At 35.8% G+C, this 23,214-nt stretch overlaps 1 protein-coding gene and 1 non-coding gene across 6 annotated transcripts in view; one reads left to right on the top strand and one right to left on the bottom strand.

Annotated features, from left to right (window-relative positions):
• Nucleotides 1-23,214, top strand: part of ARHGEF12 (Rho guanine nucleotide exchange factor 12) — a 164,586-nt gene that overhangs the window by 33,953 nt on the left and 107,419 nt on the right. The window lies entirely within an intron of this gene.
• Nucleotides 18,228-18,303, bottom strand: TRNAG-GCC (transfer RNA glycine (anticodon GCC)). The gene has a single exon. It is a non-coding gene; the product is annotated as a tRNA-Gly (tRNA).

A 23,214-nucleotide genomic window follows, 5' to 3' on the forward strand; every position in this document is an offset into this window, starting at 1 on the left:
CTTTCTCCTCCAGCCATGGCTTGAATGGTTTAAACAAGTTGGCCCTGTGTGTTGAGGATGGCTCCATGGCCTCGCCTCAGATACTCAAATAGCTGTTTCTGAGCTATGGAACAGCAGCCTCAGATGGGCAAAGCATGGCTCTGTAGGGGGCTTGTCAAGTGGATCCTAGTTGGGTGGCATGCTGGAGTCTATCTCTCTGCTTCCCTGCCTCTCACTTAATTAAAAAAAAATACTATGAATATAGTACGAGGTAGAGATTTTTATTTTTTCCTTATGGATAACCAGGTGTCTTGCCCCATTTGTGTGCATTCTACCTTTTACCTATTGAATTGCAGTTCTTTTGTCATATGTCATGTTTTCATATTTTGTGGGTTTGTTCTGAGCTATCTGTTCTCTTTCATTGGTTTATTTGTTTGTATACTTACACTAAAGCTGTCCAAATTACTTTAGCTCTGTAAGCAGAGTCTCAACACAGTTTTTCAAAATTTATCTTGCAATTCTTTGCTTTTTTCCATTCATATGCATTTTGGGATCAGCTTATCAGGGTCCATAAGAAGTCCTGTGGTGGTTTGTTTGGTTTTTATTTTAATTATATTAAATATTTAGTTTAGTTTGGGGAAAATGGACCTTTTTTGATATTTTTTTCCTATACATGAATATGGTATTTCTTCAGAAATTTCAGTTTCTCTGTTATTCAACAATAGTTGAATAAAACAGTTTTTGCTAAGTTTATCTGTACATACTTTATGATTTTCATTGCTGTTTTGAACAGTTGTCAGTTGGTCTACCCTTTCCCTTCTCTCCCCTCCACTCCCCTCCCCCCTCCCTCCTTCCTTTCCTCCCTCTTTTACCTCCTTTATTCCTATCTCCTTCCTTCTTTCCTTCCCTTCCTGGCTTATTTATACCCAATGTTTTACTTTACTGTTGTCTTGGATGAAAGTTCTATTTAAGGTAGTGTGGTATAGAGGAAAGCATATCAGAATCAGAATTGCTAGAAATGAATGATAGATTTGTCACTCAAGATTGGCGTGACAATTAAGTCAACTTTTTGTTTTATTTTGAGTTTAACTCTTCTAATCTTAGGGAGAATAATGTTTACTTTTATATTTATCTATCACACAGGATCAAATGAGATTTTATATTTTCTTAATTTAAAAAATCAATGAAAAGAGTTATGTTCTGTCAGGGAGTCCAATTCTCCAAAACCAGACTCAGTATTTATTGAAATCAGTAATTACTAAGCTCTGGCCAGTTCTCTCAGTCAGAGCGTCATGCGGAAACACAAAGGTTGCAAGTTCAGTCAACGGTCAGGGCACATAACAGGATACAATGAATGAATGCACAAGTAAGTGGTATAACAAATGAATACAACTCTCTCCTTCTTTCTCTGTGTCTCTAAAAACATTAATTTTAAAAATACTTAATTACTGCCTGACCAGGCGGTGGCGCAGTGGAGAGAGCGTCGGACTGGGATGCAGAGGACCTAGGTTCGAGACCCCGAGGTTGCCAGCTTGAGTGTGGGCTCATCTGGTTTGAGCAAAAGCTCACCAGCTTGGACCCAAGGTCGCTGGCTTGAGCAAGGGGTCACTCAGTCTGCTGAAGGCCCGCGGTCAAGGCACATATGAGAAAGTAATCAATGAACAACTAAAGTGTCGCAACGAAAAACTGATGATTAATGCTTCTTGTCTCTCTTCGTTCCTGTCTGTCCTTATCTATCCCTCTCTCTGACTCTTTCTGTCCCTGTAAAAAAACAAAAAAACAAAAACTTAATTACTAAGGAAAAATATCTGAAAATATGCTTATATCCCACTCCCCCAAAAAGAATGTGAGGTGGTTTATAAAAAAAGAACACATGCACGTATGCACACATATTCCACTTGAAGACATTAAAATTAAAATAGAAAATCACATTATTACAGTGAGGTAAATGCAAATATGACAATTCTGAGAGTTTATACAGCCGTTGTGAGTAATCCTCTCTGCTTTCAGAAGGTTCTGGGGAAAATATATATATACGATTTGGCTCTTAGTTGGTGTGTTTTCCTTTGTAACAAGGAAGCCAAACTTTTAAAATTCATTTTAAAAATCATAAAAAGTTTATTAAGATGTTATAAAATTTATAAAAACTATTATTCATGTGGGTTTAAGATAATACTAGGGACAGTACCACCCACAACAGTTTCATAACAAGTTATAAGCAATTTTTTTAATGTTTTTTTAATGACCATTAGTAAAAAAACTGAGGGAATAGCATAAAGGATAATTCACCAAAACTCATTCTTTGAGTGGACTAAGCTACTGTTACGTATTTTATAATTTAACTTTTGATTTTCGATCAAAAAATTGAATTAATTTTTGAAAATTGGAAATTTTGGAGGCATCCTTAAAAACACTAGAACTTAAGAGAACTCTAGATAAGTAGTAGTAACAGCAGTGTAAACACTACTACGGTAAAGAATGTTTAAAAAATTTCACATGAACTTATCCCGTTACTACAAGGACTTTAGTCTGGGTTTTAGTAAAAACTGCTTACTTGTCTGGTCTGCTTTGATCATTTTTTTAAAATCAAGAAGTTCTTATATGTTCTAATAGTATACCATCTTTAAAATTGGTTTGATAGTACTTAATACCTCTGAATTATAGTTATTTGTACTTCACTAAGCACTGTGTTATATATACAGTACAAAGTTTTTTTCTGGGAGACCTTTCTCCTAGTGTATTAATCAGTTTGTTTGGCAGGGCTCTCTGCTCTCAAACATGTCTTGATCTTCCCTCGGCAAGTGTAGGGATCTTTTCTTGGTTAACTCTTTGTACTTGAAAGATTTATTTATGGAAAACTAAAGTTTGTTTTTTTAGAGGTAAGACAGGTGCTCAATTTTACTGTTTTTCCCCACATAAAATTTTCCAACTTTTTGTAGAAACAGGCAGGATTTGGAATCAGGTTAGTTTGGGTTCAAATCTTGTCTTTGCTGTTTGTTAGCTGAAGTGACCTTTAGAAAGTTACTTTGCCGGTATAATTTAGCGTTTGTCTCATTTTCTGTAATATCTACAATAATGCCTAATTTAAAGGATTTTAAACATTATTTTTTAATTGTTAAATTGTAGCTGGTTGATAATTTTTTGTTCAAGGGCAATCTAGCTGAGGTATACTTACCTCTAGAATTAAAAATAAATCCAGACACAAACAAAAGGCTATTCAGGATGAATATAGTCTCAACAAAAATTTTTTCTTAAAAGTTTTTTTTTTTAAGTGAGAGGAGGGGAGATAGTGAGACAGACTCCCGCATGTGCCCTGACTGAGATCCACCTGGTAATCCCCGTCTGGGGCCTATGCTGGAATCAACCAAGTTATCCTTAGTGCCAGACCAACTGAGCTATCCTCAGCAAACCAGTCCAACACTTGAACCTTCAAGCCCCTGGCTGAAGGTGCAGAAGAGGAAAAGAAGGGGGAAAGAGAAGGGAGAGAAGCAGATGGTTGTTGCTACTTGTGTGCCCTGACCAGGAATTGAACCTGGGACAATTGTCCACTGAGCCAACTGGCCAGGACCAGAAGTAGTTTTTTAAAAAATATACGTCAAGTATACTTTTACACAATTTTACTGCATAAAATTTCAAACATACATTAAAATTAGAATAGCATAATAAACCTTTATAGAATATTATCAACTTGAGTAATAAAAATACAGTTTAATCTTTCTCAAGAAAAAGGTAAAAAGTGGCGAGTTTCCTGTTTTTCTTACTTGCCTAATCTATCAGAGGTAGCCACTGTTAAGTTTCTTTACTCAAATGAAATCATCCTATATGTACTAATTTGTTGCTGGAAATTTTCATTTAGCAATACATTGAAAATACTTTTTATTTTTATGTGATCCTTTCTATGCTCTGTAACTGCAATATTCTATGTATAGTTGTATAATATACCTAACTAGTAGAACAATAATGGCTAGTAAGACTTAGTAAGACTTTAGGCTTATGTTTCCTTGTTTTTTTTTCCATATTTTTTTTAATGAACAACTGTTTTTTTGATAATAGTGGAAATAAAATTATTTTGAGGACAAAATTAAAATATGAGAAATATATTTTTATGGGTACTGATAAGTTGTGTCTTTGCTATACAAGTATTGTGCTTCCTTTACATATACTCTAATTGCACATTATCCAACTCTTCCTGCATGATGCTTCTCTCCTATGTTCTTCTCCTATAATCATTTCAGAGTGTAACCATTCATTGTTCATTGTAGGAGAGATGCTATGACTTTTAGATAGGATTTTTCTCATGAATTGTATAGTTCTTTTTTTAAAAATGTCTCAGTTCAGCAATTTTAACATTGCCAGGGTATTTTATTCTTGAGTAGAGAAGAAACATTAATTTCTTCTGACTTATTCACCTATAAAGAATAGGGAGGTACTTCTGGAAATAAAGATGAATTATTGTTTATTGCTAAATATGTGTGTGAACATTATGATATCTGATAAAAATAACTTCATTGAGCTACTGAACATCTCTAGCTGATTTTCCTGCTCAGCTCCAAAGATTTATAGTGCTAAGAATAAGTTTACTCTTTTTTAAAAAAATTTTTTTTAGAGATTTTATTTATTTGAGAGAGAGGAGAGAGAGAGAGAGAGAGAGGGAGAGAGAGAGAGAGGAGACACTAGAGAGGAGGAGCAGGAAGCATCAACTCCCATATGTGCCTTGACCTGGCAAGCCCAGGGTTTTGAACCCCCGCGACCTCAGCTTTCCAGGTTGGTGCTTTATCCATGGCGTCACCACAGGTCAGGCCAAGAATAAGTATACTCTTGAATTAAGCTTCTTAATTCAAGAATGCAACATATACAGCATAGCAGAAATTCTTTTCTATTATGCAAAATTAACCTTGTGTATTTTTGTATAATGATCTCAGTCCTCATGTAGTTGCAGATTTAGATAAAATTTATAAAGCACATTTCTCTTTGAATAGTAAAGATTTTTTTTTTTTTTTTTTTACAGAGACAGAGAGTTAAAGAGAGGGATAGATAGGGACAGACAGGAACGGAGAGTTGAGAAGCATCAATCATCAGTTTTTCGTTGCGACACCTTAGTTCATTGATTGCTTTCTCATATGTGCCTTGACCGTGGGCCTTCAGCAGACCGAGTAACCCCTTGCTCGAGCCAGCGACCTTGGGTCCAAGCTGGTGAGCTTTTGCTCAATCCAGATGAGCCTGTGCTCAAGCTGATGACCTCGGGGTCTCGAACCTGGGTCCTCCACATCCCAGTCTGACGCTCTATCCACTGCACCACCGCCTGGTCTGGCATCTTTGAATAGTAGAGAATTTATATGATGATTTTAGCAAAGAATATGCTTTTATGAATAAAGTAATTATAGCTGACCCTTGAATAATGCCCACGCAGTCAAAAATCCACATCTAACTTTTACTTTTGACTCCCCAAAAACTTAAGTACAATCATTTCTCCGTATCTGGAGGGGACTGGTTTTAGGACCCCCACAGGTACCAAATTCTGTGTATGCTCAAGTTTCTTATATAAAATGGCATGGAACAATGAATACAGTCAACCCTCTGCATCTACTGATTCCCAGCTGCAGACTGAAAATACTATTTTGGATCCATTGTTGGTTGAATATGTGAATACAAAACCCAGGGATATGGAGGGCCGGCTGTGTATTTATTGGAAAGTGGACCCACACAGCTCAAACCTATTGAATATGTTGTTCAAGAGCCAGCTATATATTGAATCACACAGATTTGTGCTTCAAAAATTACTAACTTCACTATTAAGTTAAATCTATTGTACAAAGTACGGCTATTCTGAACTTTGAAATTTAAAAAAAATTTTAATACCACCTTTCATTTTTGAAGGACACTAATAATTTGCTTTTACCCATAAAATCCTTTTCAAGTTTGTAAAGGAAATAAAAGGCTCAGGCCAGTTGGTTCAGTGGATAGAGCGTTAGCCCAGCATGTCGACATCCTGGGTTCAATCCCTGGTTGGGTCACACATGAAAAGAGTCCATCTGCTTCTCTTTTCCTCCTTTTCCCCCTTCTCTCTTTCTTCCTCTCTCGCAGCCAGTGACTTGATTGGTTTGAGAGTCGGCCGCCAGTGCTGAGGATACTTGGGTTGGTCCAAGCATGGGCCTCAGGCACTGAGGATAGCTTGGTTGATTTGAGCATTGGCTCCAGACAGGGGTTGCCAGGTGGTTCCTGTCGGTGTACGTGTGGGGGAGGTCTGTCTCTCTGTCTCCCCTTCTCTCACTTAAAAAAAAAAAAGTAATAAAAGAGATTGATATTTCACTTTAGTTTTCCAATGAAGATTAAGAATGAGAAGATAAATGACAAACATCTAAGAGAGAAAACTTAATTTAAATCCAAATAAACATGCTCAGAATGACCTACTCCGTTTTTGTCCCCCTTTCCCCACAGTCTCAGTGTTTCTCAGATTTTAAGCAGTGTTAGTCCTCTCATTATGGAAATGTTGAACATTCATTAAGGACTGGTTCTGTTTTGAAACTGATGCATCAAACACCAAAGACTGAATTGTTCCTGTGAGTCTTGAGATTGACGTCAAAACGCCAGTACAGCTGTATAAGCAAATGGGAAGAGTATTTTTAAAGTTCCTGTTAGATCATCTTTTGACCTTTCCTTTTACGCTTTCTCTTCTATCACCAAACAGTAAGAAAAAATGGGGAGGGGGTGTGCTTATAATTTTCTATGAAAGCTGTAATGATGTTCTTTAAATTAGTATCCATACAGTTATTTGTTTTACTCTTTTCCCCTTGTGTCTTTTCCTGTAGTGTTCTAAGTTCTTAAGTTTTGATAAGATGGATTTTTTTATTTGATGAGATGGAGGATGAGGTGTTTATAGAGTTTGGTTTTTAGAACAGGGTTAAATTTATTTTAAAAATTCAAAAGCTAGTAAAGAAACAAGTACCCTGTACTTGCTCTCATATTCTATATTATATTAGTGTGCTACATTTGTTAACAATTAATAAATGAGTTTTAATACATTAAACTAAACTTTATTAACTAAAGTCCAAAATTTATTCTGATTTCCTTAGTTTTTACCTGTTGTCCTTTTTCTGTCCCAGGAACCCGATCAGGGCACACAGGAGAAGCCACTCTCTGCTTCTTACCCCCTCCCCCTCTCCCTTTTCTCTCTCTTCTTCTCTCACAGCCAGTGGCTCGATTGGTTCAAATGTTGGTCCCACGTGCTAAGGATAGTTCAGTTGGTCCAAGCATCAGCCTCAGGTGCTGAGGATATCTCGGTTGATTTGAGCATTGGCCCCAGATGGGGGTTGCCAGGTAGATCCTGGTTGGGGTGCATATGGGAGTCTGTCTGTCTGTCTGTCTCTCTCTCTCCCCTCCTCTAACTTGAAAAGAAAAGAAAAGCAAGGTAAGACATGAGTCCTTTATCAGTTATGTGTTTTGCATTTTTTTCTCAATTTGCAACTTGTCCCTTAATTTCCTTAAAAGTATCTTTCAAAGAACAGAAGTTTTTTGCTTTGTTTTTTTAATTTTGAGGAAGTGCAGTTTATCAACTTTTTCTTTTATGTTTTTACATTTTGGGTTTTATCTGAAAAATCTTGGCATAACCTAAATTCTCAAGAAATTAATCCTTATGTTTTTAGACCTTTAGAAGTTTAGCTTTTATGTTTAGGCCTATGATACATACCAAATGACAACTGATGGTCATTGTACAATTTAGCACCAACAGAAATCCCCAATATGGTGTGTAGTAAAGAAGGAAAGTTTATTCAGTGGAAAACAGCTTAATTGTGATACCGCACAGACTGTGAAAACAGCATAGCTGTGAGGCTAGACTGCTCTGCTCTGCTCCTTACCAGTCTGCTCTGCTGTGTTCTGTCTATTCTGTTCTGTGCCAGTCTGTTCTGGCCTGCTCTGCTCTGGCAAGACATCTCCAGTGTTTCACCTAACTACCATATTCAGTGTTCAGTGGAAAGGGCAAGTAGTAATCCCGGACACAGGGGAGCTGGCTAATATAAACTTATTCCTGATTGGTCTGTCCTTATGCAAATGAGGATTTCAAATCCTTGCAGTTTGGTTGGTCCCAAAGGCGCTTTCCTGATTGGTAAGAATGGAGCTGCTCTGATTGGTCAGTGATTGTGATATAGCTGCACAGCTCCAATTTGATGGGAAAGCCTCAGTCCCACTGGTTGAAATAGGATTCCAGAAATTCCTTTATAAGGATTGGCTTGGATCCCTAACACAGACTGGCAGTTTAATGCAAACTTCTCCATGAGGTGCAGTTTGTGTGGGAACGCCCTATGTAGAAATGGCTGTTGGGCTCTGTTTTTTAAAATTTGACCCAGTTAGCCACCAGGAGGGAGCCCTTTTTAGTAGGTATCTTCTTTCCCTGGGTCCCCACAAGTTTACATTTGTGTATGGTGTGAGGTAAGAGTTAACGTTTGTGTGTCTGTGTTTTGACATGTTTCAGTATTGTTTGTAGAAAAGACTATTCTTTCCCTGTTGAGTTAGTTACCTTGGCATCTATGTTAAAATATCGTCTATCTATGCAATGGGTCCCTTCTCTGTTATGTTCTTTTGCTCAATACGCTTATCCTTATGATTTGATTACTTTAAATACAGTAGTATAAGTCTCCAACTTTATTTTTTTCCTAGAAGTTTTGATTCTTTTAGTTACCTTGTATTTCCATATGAATTTTTTGAGTCAGCATGTTAATTTCTGTTTAAAAAAGCATGCTGTGATTTTGAGTACAATTTTTTGAATCTCAATCAGTTTGGGGAGAAGCAACATCTCAACAGTGTGAGTCTTCTGATCCATGAAACTATCTCACACTCCATTTTTTGAGGTCCTCAGTTTCTCTCAAAAAATTCTACAGTTTTTAGCATATAGGTCTTGGAGGAGTTTTACTTCATCTCTATGTATTTCATGTGCTTTGAGGTTTACAATTTTTAATTTGTTGCTGGCATATAGAAATACAATTGCTTTTTGTATATTGATCTTGTGTACTTTTACCTTGCTAAACTTACTAGTTCTAGTTTTTTATGTAGATTCCTTTGGATTTTCTTTTATATAAATGATCATGTTATCTGTGGTTAAAGACAGTTGTACTATTTTTTCTTTTCAGTCTATAAGCCTTTTATATTTATTGCCTTACTCCTCTGGCTAACATGTTAAATAGCATTTGTGAGAGAAGACATGTAGACATCATTGCTTTGTTCTTGATTTCAGGGGAAAGGCATTCAATTTATTACTATTAAGTATGATGTTATGGGAAAATTATCTTCTGTCTTAGTTTGTGAGAGATTTTATCATTAATAGGTATTGAATTTTGTAAAATACTGTTTCTGTCTCTATTGAGATGATTCCCCCCCCCCCCAAAACTGGTGGCAATGATGAATTTAATTGAATTTTGACTATTGAGCCAACATAAACTCCTGGGATAAACCCCACTTAGTTATTTATTATTCTTTATATATAGTGATGAAATCAGTTTGATAATAAATTGATGCAAATTTTACATCTGTGTCTACGAGGGATTTGGGTTTTCATTTTCTTGTATATCATTACCTAGTTTTGATATCCAGGAAATGTTGGTCTTAGAAAATGAGTTGGGAACTCTTCTTTGTTTTTATAAAGACTGTGTGTAGGATGTTATTATCTTGTTCTTTAAATGTTTGCAAGAATTCACCAGTGATGTCACCTGAGCCTGGAGTGGGTGGTGGTTTCCTGTTGTTTGTTTTTATGTAAATGCTTTTAACCAATTGATGTCACTATCCAAGAGTACTGACTATTCTGACTTTCAGCATCATAGACTACTCAACAACTTTCTCATTTTGGAATAATTTTAGATATACAGAAAGTTACAAAAATAGTATAGAGAATATATTGTACACCTAGTTTTCCTCGTTGCTAATATCTTACATTACTGTGGTATATCTGTCAAAACTAAGACATTGACATTGGTATTAACTAAACTACTTTAAATTTATTTGTGTTTAACCAGGTTTTCCATTAATGGTCTCTTTCTGTTTTAGGATCCTATTCAAGATACTACATTGCATTTAGTTTTATGTTTTCCCAGTCTCTTCTGGTTTGTGGCAGTTTTTCAGTTTTAGTTTGTTTTTCATGACCTTGACAGCCTTGAGGAGTACTGGCCAGATATGTTTTAGAGTATCCGGTAGTTGGAATTTGCTGCTGTTTCTCATTATTAGGGTTATTTTTGGAAAGAATACAACAAAGGGAAAGTGCCCCTTTCATTTCATCATATCAGAAGTATGTGATGTGTATGTGACATCCATGTGATATATTAACCTTGACCACTTGGCTAGGTAGTAATTAACAGGTTTCTCCCTTCTAAAGTTACTGTTTTTTGGTTTTCTTTCTATACTCTTATCTTTTAGAACCAAGTGACTTAAGTCCCATCCACACTTAGGGGAGGAGGAAGTATCTACATATATGATTCGGAATTTTTCTATAAGGAAGATTTGTGTTTTCTTCTATTCAATTATTTATATCAGTATGGATTACTGTATACTTATTTTATACTTTGAGTTCTAATCAAGTACTATATTTGTTGCTCATATTTTTTCAACTTTGGCCACTGGAAAAGCTTTCAGGTTGGTACTTGCCTCATCCTTTTGTTTTTTGAGCACTTCTTTACTTTCTGGAACTATAAGATGCTTCAGACTCATCTTCTATTTTCTTCACTCTAGTTGTAGAGTAAGCCTTTTTCCAAGGAACTGTATGATTCCTTTTGTTGGGGAATTAGAAACCAAAATGGGTGTGCTCATTGTTATTGAGGTGCAATTACTTATATGCCTTCTCAAAGGATAGAACTAAGTAGTATGTGTGTATAAACCCATGTATACCCACATACCTATAATTGTTGCTGTATTCATTGGTATATATATTAAATTAAATATGAGGTCATACTGATGTCTCTGATTTTAATCCAGTAACACAGGTACCTTTTCCTTGTTTATACATGACTTCACAATCTGACAGTGAGAAACCTTGCTCCAACCATGTAGTATCCATTTACCTATTTGTTCAACTCAAGTGTGCATGAGGAGCTATTTGAAAACTGTTAACTCATATACCCATGAGAGACAAATTTTCCAGCTATAGTATAGGTTGGTGGTTTTTTGGTGGTTGTTTGGTCAGCATTTATTGAAGTTAAGTTCACTCTTTGTAATGTTCTGTGGGTTCTGACCTAAGAGTCAAAAACTGTATCCACCACCCTAACCCTAGTATCACTCAGAACAGATCTTGCTCTCTAAATGTTTACTTGTGTGTCCCATTTGTAGGCAGCTACTCTCCCCTTTCCAGTTTCTAGTAACCCTAATCTGTTTTTTAATTTTGCATTTTCCAAAGTGTCATGAATAGAATAGTATGAAAATCTTTGTACTTTGCAACTGCCTTCTTTAACATAGCAAAATGCATTTAAGATTTATCTATATTGTTGTGTGAATTGATAGTTTATTTTTAAAAATTATTAAGTAGTGTTCCATTTTATGGATGAATCATAATTTCTTTATTCATTCCCCCATCGTAAGACATATTGGTTACTTCTAGTTTTTAGCAATTATGAGTAAAGCTGCTATAAACACCCAAGGGCAGGTTTTGTGTGGACATAAATTTTCAGATCACTTGTATAAATACCTAAAATGGCAATTTCTGGGTCATATGGTTGTATAAGTTATATCACTAGTTCTTCTCTTGTAAGTACTTATAAACCATTAATTCAGTAAATTAGTTTGTTAATATTGTCCAAGAAGAGCATTACACTCATTGGTTTCTAGTTTAGAAGAGTCTACTACAAAATCTACTCATCTGTCCTTTGGTTCTTTTTTTTTTTTTTTTTTTTTTTTTTACAAGCTACATTTACCATTTTGTGACTCCTTAGAAGCAGATTCATCATAAATCACTAACTATGGTTCTGAGATTCTGTGAATTTTCCCAGAACCCTGGGCTTTAGTTTGTGTGAGTAAAATGATTTTGAGTTTTAACTTAAAATTAAATACAGTAAAATGTTTAGAGGCTTTTTTTTTTTTTTGTATTTTTTTCTAAAGTTGGAAACGGGGAGGCAGTCAGACAGACTCCCGCATGCGCCCGACCGGGATCCATCCGGCATGCCCACCAGGGGGCGATGCTCTGCCCATCTGGGACATTGCTCTGTTGCAACCAGAGCCATTCTAGCACCCGAGGCAGAGGCCATGGAGCCATCCTCAGCGCCCGGGCCAACTTTGCTCCAGTGGAGCCTTGGCTGCAGGAGGGGAAGAGAGAGACAGAGAGGAAGGAGAGGGGGAGGGGTAGAGAAGCAGATGGGCGCCTCTCCTGTGTGCCCTGGCTGGGAATTGAACCCAGGACTCCTGCATGCCAGGCTGACGCTCTACCACTGAGCCAACCGACCAAGGCTAGAGGATATGTTTTATAAAGCAAAGAATATGGTTTTCATTATTACTGATATATTGATCCCAGAAATTACGTGTGTGCAAATTGTTGAGTTGGGTTGATGCTTCAGGATAGCAAAGTAGAGACTAAATGAGTCTTCATATGGCAGTGCATTTGTTAGAGAGTAGTGTTTGAAGCAAATTTCTATTTTAGCAAATCACAGGGCTTCGGGGGATCAGATTGAATGAGTATGACCCTCATTTTATTGTAAGTGGCAGGGATACTAGTTAACAGAATGCCAGACATCAGAATGCCTGGGGCATAGTTAGCAATGAGGGAAGATTTACCAAAATCAAACACAAACTGACAGAATAGCATAAAGAAATTTCAATCCTCCCAGGCTCGGTCACAAATTTAATTAGGCTTATTGGGGCAGAAAATGTTTTTCCTCTTTATTGTTTTAATCTGTTTCTCCATCCCCACCTCCCATCTCAGATTGTCTTTGAAAGGGTCACACTACCAACGAAAGGAGTCTTTTTTGGTAAATATCAATTAATTTGGTTTATTTGGCTTTAAGGAAAGGAGCAGTAGCAACAACAAAATTTTAAGATATTTGGGGACCTCCATTTTTGGTAGAGATACTATATGTTTTTCTAAAATCATACTTTATTTAGGAAATTCTGACAAAAATTAATATTTTGTGGCTCTATAATTGGGTCTTTTTGTAGAAGCTTTTGGCTTGCTCTTTTAGAAAATCATCAGCTAAATCTTTGCTTTATCATTTATTATTTTCACAGTGTAGTCTTCTTAGAGTAATGTACATGGATGCTGTTCTTTGCCTTTCCATTAACAGTGCAGTGTTGGGCTTCATTTAATGATGGTAGATGATTGGGGGGTGGGAGAAGAGGTGGGGTTTCTTCATGATATCCCTCTTGTGGTCAGCGGTATCATCAGACAACTGCCTTTCCAAGGATCTCAAATGTATATAGGAAAAGCCTAGGATCCTTAAGGAGTGGCGCTTTGGTGAGGATTTCACTCTCTTCTACTCCACGGAAAGGAAAATTTTGTGAGCTGTTATTTCTTGGCTGATTTGTTTAGTGATGCAGGTAATCTGTAGCAGCCTTTGTTTTCTCCGTGGTGTGTGAAATGTAGCAAAATGGTAGAAAAATAGCTTCAGTGAAAGGGATGTACCTATTACAGAGGAATAGAATAAAAAAAGAAAAGGGTGTTTTTGCATTGTTTATTATTTTTACAAAGCTTTTAAGGTTTCTTCATGTTATAAAAAGCTTAATTTGACCTCAAGGAAGAAATTTGCTTGTTTTGAAAACATATGCTTTAACTACTTAGCTTGAGAACAAAGGCTTTAATATCCAGTGTTGCAGGTATAGTTTTTATTCAGAAGGATAGGAAGCAGCACTCTTCTTCTACCCTTTTAGAACTGAATTCAGTTAGCTTCTCTTTAATCTTAGCTAGTGACTTTGATTTATTATTCTGTTTTGATTTAATTATCTGAAGCTTCAGGATGGGTTTTTCCCCCCCCTCTTTTATACTCAAGGGACATTGGATGGGATATTAGGGGTTGAGGGCAGGGATTAATCCTATCGTGGGGGAAGGGAATATTTTTACAAAGCAATTATCATGATTGCTTTTTATTTGAAACTCAATTTGAATAGTCAAATGGAAAAGGTGGTAGGTATGGCATCAAACCCTTTTATCTGTTTGAGTTCTTTTATTTTTTATTCATTTGTGGTTATTTTGCTTTTGTCAGATAGAATAATGGTTGTAAATATGAAAAAGCTGCCAGACTATGTGATGGCATTGGAATTACATTCTGCTTTTTTATTTTTTATTCATATATGTAAATACAGGACCAGAGGCATGACTATGAAAAGTAGACATGTTATAAAATACTGTAAGCTTTTTTGTTTTCTTCCTAAGGTGTTTTTCATGGTGGAATTTATTTTCTTGTGGACAGAAAGACCCAGACCATAGTTTATGAAACTGAAAAGTGTATAGTGCTACGGACTTCTCTGTTTAGAAAAGATAGATCAAAAATATTTTTAAGCATACTTTGAAGCTTTCAGTTAATTTGATTTTCTCCATCTTAGTGATGACTTACCATGTTTACAACATTTTGCAAGCAGGTTGACTGCTCAGAATATTGACAAATTAATGAATGCTTATTTAGCATTTACATAATATTTAGTACTTTAGATATATACGAGGTTTATAGTCTTAATTAGAGGATATGAAGTACTTACGACTATGACATACTATTTCTGGTGCTAGTATACAGTATTGGTTATATACTTATATACTAACAATGTAAAATCCATAAACTACTATATTTAATCTTAACAACTCAGTAACAAAATTATCACTATCCCTCTTTTAGAGATGATAAAATTTGTATTTCGACTGGTTAAGTAATTTACCGTAAGTAACAAAACCATGAAGTGAAGCCCAGCTAGTCAGACTTTAAAACTCTTGCCCGTTTCCATAATCACCAGATTAAAACATTTTATCATAATTATTTGACATCACAAAGAGTGATGCCAATAAAATGAACAGGAGATAGGGATACTAATCTCTGCCCAAAACTGAGTATTTTAACATCATCTGTAAAGTCTGAAGGTTGGATTAGGTCAGTTCTAATATTACATGATTCTATTCAGAGTCACAGATTTTCATACGTGGCTTATAGAAACAAGTGTCATTACTTTGAAGTTTTTATAATTATATTTAGTTTCCATTCCTGATTCTTCATATTCTGCTTTACCGTTTTTTCCTGGGGGGGGGGGGTGTATGCCTATAAGGCATATCACCTACTACTGTATTACAGTATATACTTATTTATTAAGATCATTATTATCTGTTCTCTCCCTCTTCTCTCTTCTCCATATATATCACAAGGACTTAGACGAGTGCCCGATATAGTATGTTCATGAATGATAACACTTGTACATTGATAAAATATATAAATGACTTCATAACTTTTAATACTAAAAGATTCTTTGGGGTCTAAAATTATTCACTTTGCTGTTAAAATGATCCTTAAAGGAACTAATTAGTGTGAGAATCATGAAAGTCAGAAAACCTACCTAATAATTAAATCTAAGCAAGTAAACTTAAGTTTGCTAGAATTTTTTCATAAAAAATAATTGCTATTATAGAACTTGATAACTGTAGGTTTATCCAATATTCTATTTCAAAATTATTAAAGCTTTATTAGCTGCTTTTTCCACATACAAAGAAAAACAGTAACAAAGTTATCCTCTGAAATGCTGTTTACAAGGAGTAGAAAATATTAAGCCCATTGAATCTTTTATTTAAAAGATAGTTAATGATGTTTGATAAAATGTTCACTGGTAGTTTTGGTTCATTTGAACATTACTTAGGCTTTTTGAGATTTTAGGAGCTTTATTGAGGTATAATTGGTATAGAATAAATTGGATATGTTTAAAATATGCAATTTGATAGATTTTGATACACACACACAACTGGAAAGCTTTTGAATACAATCAAGATAATAAATATAAATATATCTGTTTCCTCAAAAGTTTCTTTTTGCCTTTTGTAATTCTTTCTCCCCAACCTTCTCCACCTATCCCCAGGTACTCACTGACACTGTCATTATAGATTAGCTTTAATTTTCTCACTTTTTGTCTTACAGAATTAAGACAAAATTACAGAATTTGCGTTTTCTTGAGTTTTATATAATTGGAATCTTACAATGTATGCTCTTCTTGACTTCTTTTATTCTGTATAATCATTTTAAGATTTGTCTTTGTATGTATCAATAGTTCATACCTTTTATTGCTAGTGATATTTCAGTATATGGGTGTGCCAACTTGTTCATTTATGCATTGATGGACATTTGTGTTGTTTCAGATTTTGGACTACTAAGTAAAAGCTTTCTTTGGACATACAAGTTTTTGTACAGGCATACGTTTTAATTTTACCGAAGAGTGGGTGGTTGGATCATGTGGTAGGATTGTATTTAAATTGCCTAACTTTTCTGAAGTGGCTGTATTGTCTCACATTCCCTATCAGCAATATTCCAGTTACTTCACACTCTCACCAATACTTGGTATTGTTAACCTTTTTAATTTTAGTCATTTTAGTGAGTGGGTATGAATGGTATATTATAGTTTTTATTTGCATTTCATCTAAAGCCTAGTAATGTTGAACATCTTTTCATGTGTTTATCATCCATGTGTCTTCTCTCATTCATTGCCTTTTTAAATCTTGTTTGTAATTACACTGTCCTTTTATTATTAAGTTGTAAGATTTCATTATATATTCTGGGTATGTCCTTTACTAGATAAGTTATTTGGAAGTATTTTATCCCAGTCTGAAACTTGTCCTTTCATTCTCTTAGTATTTTCTCTCTTTTTAATAAAAACAAATTTATTGAGCTTGTTTTGCATTTTGAAGTTTAGAAGTTTTAACTTGAATTCCAATCTGTCATTTTTTTCTTTTATGGATTGTTCATTGGTATATCCAAGAAGTATTTGCCTAACAAATATTTTCTCCTAGGTTTACTTTTAGAAGTTTTAAGTTTACTTTTAGGCTCTGATACATTTTAATAGGATATGAGGTATAGATTATAATATGTATTTTTTTGCATATGGATAGCTACATATCCTAGTACCATTTGTTAAAAAGACTTTTTTCTCCACTGAATCGCCTTTGTATCTTTGTCACAAATCAGTTGTCCATGTACATGGGGGTGGAGTCTCTAGTCTGTTCCCTTGTTCTTTTTGTCTGTCTTAACCCAGTTACCATACTGTCTTGCTAGTCCTCCAGCTTTGTTCTTCTTTTTTAAAGTTGTTGGCTCTTCTGTATTCTTTGCATTTACATAGGATTTTTAGAATTAGTTTATCCCTTTCTGGAAAAAGTCCTGTTAGAATTTTGTATAGAATTGCCATGAATCTATACATCACTTTATATATAAATGTTATGTTAACAATACTGAGTTTTGTAATCTATGAATATGACATATTGGTCCATTTATTTAAGTCTTAGTTTCGCTGAGCCATGTTTTCTAGTTTTCCGTTTTATAGGTCTTGTACATCTTTTGCCAGATTTAACCTAAGTGTTTAATATTTTAAAGCTATCATAAATGGTATTGTCTTTTCAGTTTCAATTTCTGACTGTTCATTTTTAGTACAAAATACAGAAATACAAGTCATTATTGATTTTTAATTCGTCAACCTTGTTAGCTTATTAATTAGTTCTGGGAGCTCTTTTATTGATTTCTACATAGAGTTTTCTACATAGATCATCATGTAGTCAGTGAATAAAGACCATTTTGCTTCTCCAATCTGGATACCTTTTATATATTTTTCTTGTCATACTGCACTGGCTAAAATAGTACAGTGTTGAGTAAAAGTGGTGAGTGGGGATACCCCTGTCCTGTTCCTGATCCTAGGGAAAGCATTTTGTTTTTTTACCACTAAATCTGATGTTAGCTATAGTTTTTTTTGTAGATGCCATTATTAGGTTAGACTTTTTTTTTTCCTTCTTCTTTTTTTTTTCTTCTATATTTTTCTGAAGCCGGAAACGGGGAGAGACAGTCAGACAGACTCCCGTATGCGCCTGACCGGGATCCACCTGGCAAGCCCACCAAGGGGGGGACGCTCTGCCCACCAGGGGGCGATGCTCTGCCCCTCCGGGGCATCGCTCTGTTGCGACCAGAGCCACTCTAGCGCCTGGGGCAGAGGCCAAGGAGCCATCCCCAGCGCCCGGGCCATCTTTGCTCCAGTGGAGCCTCGGCTGCGGGAGGGGAAGAGAGAGACAGAGAGGAAGGAGAGGGGGAGGGGTGGAGAAGCAGATGGGCGCTTCTCCTGTGTGCCCTGGTCGGGAATCGAACCCGGGACTTCTGCACGGCAGGCCGACGCTCTACCACTGAGCCAACCGGCCAGGGCCTAGGTTAGACTTTTTATGAGTGTTTATTGCTATAAGAACTAGAAATATAATTGATAATACTACTATTCAAATTAAGTAAAAACTTTTAAACAATCTAAAAGATCATATATTTTTTTAATTTATTTTTATTTATTCATTTTAGAAAGGAGGGGGGGAGAGAGAGAGAAGGGGGAGGAGCAGGAAGCATCAACTCTCATATGTGCCTTGACCAGGCAAGCCAGGGTTTTGAATCGGCAACCTCAGTGTTTCCAGGTTGACGCTTTATCCACTGCGCCACCACAGGTCAGGCAAGATCACATATTTTTAAAGAAAGGCCTTCAGAGTATTTTTCAGGATAATACTCTTTTTAACAGGTGAATTCTACCACTGTCAATTTTCTGGTATTGCAAAGGAAGTTATATTAAACATTTTTAGTATTTTCTTTTCTATGAAATTGTTGTGACATAAATTTGAATTTACATATATTATCAGAACATAGGAAGTAGACGCTATATATATAATACGAATTTTAATAAACTTTTTCATGGGTTTATAGGTGTTTTACTTTTATAAAAGTCAGTAATAATGAATAAAATAATATTTAAGTATATTTCAGATTTAGTCTAACTCATATTTTACAGATGATGTTAAATGTTTTGCTGGGGAATTTTTGTCTACTTTCATGATTTCTGTTATCATGTTGATGTCATGCAAATCTGGATTTCCGGATCAGTTTCTTCTCTGAATTCAAGTCCTTAGTAGACACTTCTGTTATGGTGTGCTGCAGGTACCTTGACAAACATAAAATTGCTTTTGTCCCAAACCTGCTCTTGCATTTTTTTCCATGGCAAGTGACACTGATGTTTTATCATCTAAGCCAAAATCCTGGGAGTTCCATTTCTTTCTTTTTTAAGTATGCTGAAGGTTCAGTACTTACTTCTGTAATAATATTTTTGGTATTTATTCCTTTTTCTTCATTGCCTTTGATGTTGTACTCAATTAGATCCTCATTATTTAAATAATATGTTATTAGAGTTTTCTAATTGGTTTCCCAGCCCTCAGTTTCATACCTTTCTTGTCTGTTTTCCATGCTGTTTGCAAGGTGATATTCAGTGTTCCTGCATTGTTTCCAGTATGGGGGTTCGTTGGAGGAGGAATGTTATGGACCTCTTTTGCACATCTACCTCTAGACATTCCCTTATCTCAAAATATTCAATACCCATAAAAGCTGAAACCTGGGTGAAAAACCTTTCTGTCTGCAGACCAAAGTTTGTGTTCCTGTGTATGGTTTCTAGACCTCCATTGATGTCTTACCTCTTCAGACATCATTACTAATGCCCACGCAATCTCTGCTTCAGCATTACTTAGCTACTTGCATTTTTTCCCAAATACATCAGCGTACGATTCTTCCCTTGATTAGAATTTTTCCACTTGGCTCTTTTCCTTAGTTTAATTATTAATTCATGAACACTTTGAGAAACTGTGCCAGGTACTGGATTTACTATGTAGTTATGGAGCTGTCTAATAATATGGACTACCGTTAAATACAAATAATAATAATGAGGCAAATGGTTAAAAAAGAGAACGTGGTAATTATGGGAGATAGTAACAGGAGGGACCTAATTTAGATGGAGAAACAGAAGTCAAGAAAGACCTTTCTAAGGTAGCACTTTTAAAGCAAAGACCTGAAGTATAGTAATTATGAGTTGGGTTAATGGAAAGAGTGTTCTAGATAGCAAGAGCGGCATGCAGGATAATCCCATTCTGGGGGAAGCATGCATGTGAAGTGCTGAAAGTAGGCCACTGGTGAGAGCATAGTGAGTAACTGAGATCAGAAAGGCAATAAAAACTATATTTTAAATTTGGGCATGCATGTCATGTTTAGTGTTTGGATTTTTCCCCCCTAAATGCAGTGGTAATTCTACTGATAGAATTTAAGCAGGGGAAGGACACACTAAGATGTGTGTTTCAAAATTAGAGTTGTTATATGGGAAGATGGATTGGAGGATGTGTGCAAGAGAAGTTGCAAGACCTAGTAAATTACTGTAATGGACTAAGCTTGAGATGAATCAGGTGGCTAGCTCTAAGCTGGAATTGGCAGAGGTCAGAAGTAGACAAATTTGAGATATAGTAGAGTGCAATGATGGATGTTAACTTCATGAAAATGGGGATTTTTTTTTTTTAATTTTATGTCTCAGCCTTTATAGCAGTGCCTGGTATATAATAAATGCTCAGAATTTTTGTTGGATGGACGGAGAGTTGGATGTTTTGGATGTGAGGCCTGAGGGAGAAGAAGGTGTTGACTAGGTTGAGAGGCAAAGTACAAATTTAGTTTTGGATTTATTGAATTTGAAATGCCAGTGGAATATCTCAGTGAATATGCCCAGATGGCAATTGGTTACAGCCCAGAAAATAGAGTAGTCCATATGTCCGTGTCTGATATTTGTTCTTTCATTAGATAAATATTTATTGAGTATCACTGTATGCTGAGCACTCTCCTGGGATTCAACAGTGAGCCAGGGATCCTACCATCAAAGAGTTTATATTCCTTCAGGTTGGGGGTTGGGCAGGTGACATATCAAATTATCATTTTTTAAAAAGCATTTATTTGTTGAGTACTATACAGAGAAGTACCATCTGAGGTATAGTGAGGGAACAAACTGAAGACAAAATCACTATTGAGCTAACACTAATTGGTAGTGGATGGTAGTGGGGGATGGTGGCTTTTATTACAAGTACAGTTGACCCTTGACTATCATGGGTTAAAATTGTGCAGGTCCACTTATAGGCAGATTTTTTTTTTTTTTTTTTTTTTAGTAAATATACAGTTGACCCTGTGTATTCTCTGGTTTCACATCCTTGGATTCAGTGATTGAATCAGTATTTTCAGTCCATAGTTGGAAATTCCTGGAGGTAGAGAGCTGACTGTCCTACATTGTTCTACATCATTTACTCTCTTCCCTCCTCCCTCCGTACCTCCCTCCACCCCTCCCTCCGTACCTCCCTCCCTCCTTTTCTTCCTTCCCTTTCTTTTTAGAGAGACAGAAGAGCAGACAGATAGGGAGAGAGATGAGAAGTATCATTCTTTGTTTCTGCACTTTAGCTGTTCATTGTTTTCTCATACGTGCATTGACCGGGGAGCTCCAACCAAGCCAGAGACCTTGGGTTCAAGCCAGAGACCTTGGGCTTCAAGGCAGTGACCTCGGGATTTCGAACCTGGATCCTCAGCATCCCAGGCCAACACTCAATCCACTGTGCCACTGCCTGGTCTGGCTACACCATTTTATGTAAGGGACTTGAACATCTATGGATTTTGGTGTCTGTGGGGTTCTGGAACTAATTCCCAAAGGTCAAAAGTTATACAGAGATGTTGATGCCTAACGCCTTTGTTTACAGGTCAGCTGTATCTACTAGTTTCTGTATGTTAATTGATTCAGTGCTTACCTTCAGTTATTTTAAGTTTCTACATTCCTGAGTATTTTATTTTGATTGTATTTTTCTTGGATGGATTGTCTTTGAATAGTTTTTTCCCTCTCCAAGAATGGCTTGTAGGGGCTTTTATTTCATTTTTTTCTCTAAACATTCTTTATGGCTCTATTTCCAGTGTGCATAAAAACTTGAAATTTTAGTAATTGTCTCACATTGAGTCATATCTTCTGGCATGTGGACTCTTATTATGGAGAAACCTTGAGGTTGATTTAATCTTTCCCACCTATACATGAGAATTGTTTTGGCTAGGTGCTTATATAGCTTTTTATTTTAAACTCTTAAATTTTTATAATTTTAACAGTGTATGTGTTGGTGTTGATTATTTTGTGTCTGTTTTTATAGGGTACGGTGTGCTCTTTCTGTCTTTAGATTCAAATTATTCTGTATTTTTCATAACTTTTTCTAGCATTTTAAAAATACTCTTTATTCCTGTGAAGCATAATGATTAAGGACAAGGCTCTGGAACTGTAAGGTCTGGGTTTACGTCTTCAGCTTCTCTGCTTATTGCCTGACCTTGGTTAAGTTCATTAATCTTTCTGTGCCTTAGTGTTTCATCTATAAAGCAGGGATAATAAAATACTGCTCACAAAAATTAGGGGATATTTCAAAGCGAATAGGAAGCGATAAAATATCCCTTAATTTTTGTGAGCAGTATAGTATATATATACTAAGAATTAAATTAGTTAATATATTTAATGCAGTTACAACAGTTACTAGCATACATTACATGCACAGTATTAATTGTTAACTGTTCCATTTTTCTGTTACTCGCTGTATGTTTCTGTCAATGTTCAAAAGGCTGTTGCTTACAGAAAAGTTCTGGAAGCCACAGAGTTCTCTTTGTTGTGTTCTGGTGACATTTGTTCTGTCTTGCTATCATTATTTCTACTATACCTCTGGCAGTACCCTAAACATAAGAAAGCATCAGCATTTTTTTTTCTTTAATTTTATTTCCTTCTGCTGTTCTGGGTCTCTGCAGAGTCCCCTACTTCCTTATTTTATCCATTCATTTGGATATTGCCTTTCTAATGAAAGGATAATTAGATCTGCATTTCATATCTGTGATCCTTATGTTTAGGGAAATTTTCTGTTCAAGTCTATCAAGTCTTCATTGGTATGTTGGGTCCCAGAATTTAACAAATCTAGCAAGTATATTTTGTAGTTAGTGTGTTAAGGTTGTAATCATGTCCTTCTTTCATGGAAGATGAATATTTTTTTTCAATTAGTGTTGAGGAAGGCTAGTAGAATAAAACTGCTTTTGTCTTCTTTCTTTTATCTTTTCCTGGAATTTAATGCATATTTTTTGAAGAATGAATGATTTATGAGAATGCTGACATGAAGAACACATTCAGGTGGCAATCTTTAGGTGTAACTGGCAAGTCACCCATATAGCAAATATATAGGTATTAACTGAATTCACTGAGCTTTGGGATTTGGAGAGA

The sequence above is a fragment of the Saccopteryx bilineata genome, chromosome 1 (genome assembly GCF_036850765.1).
Source record: "Saccopteryx bilineata isolate mSacBil1 chromosome 1, mSacBil1_pri_phased_curated, whole genome shotgun sequence".
Taxonomy (NCBI): domain Eukaryota; kingdom Metazoa; phylum Chordata; class Mammalia; order Chiroptera; family Emballonuridae; genus Saccopteryx; species Saccopteryx bilineata.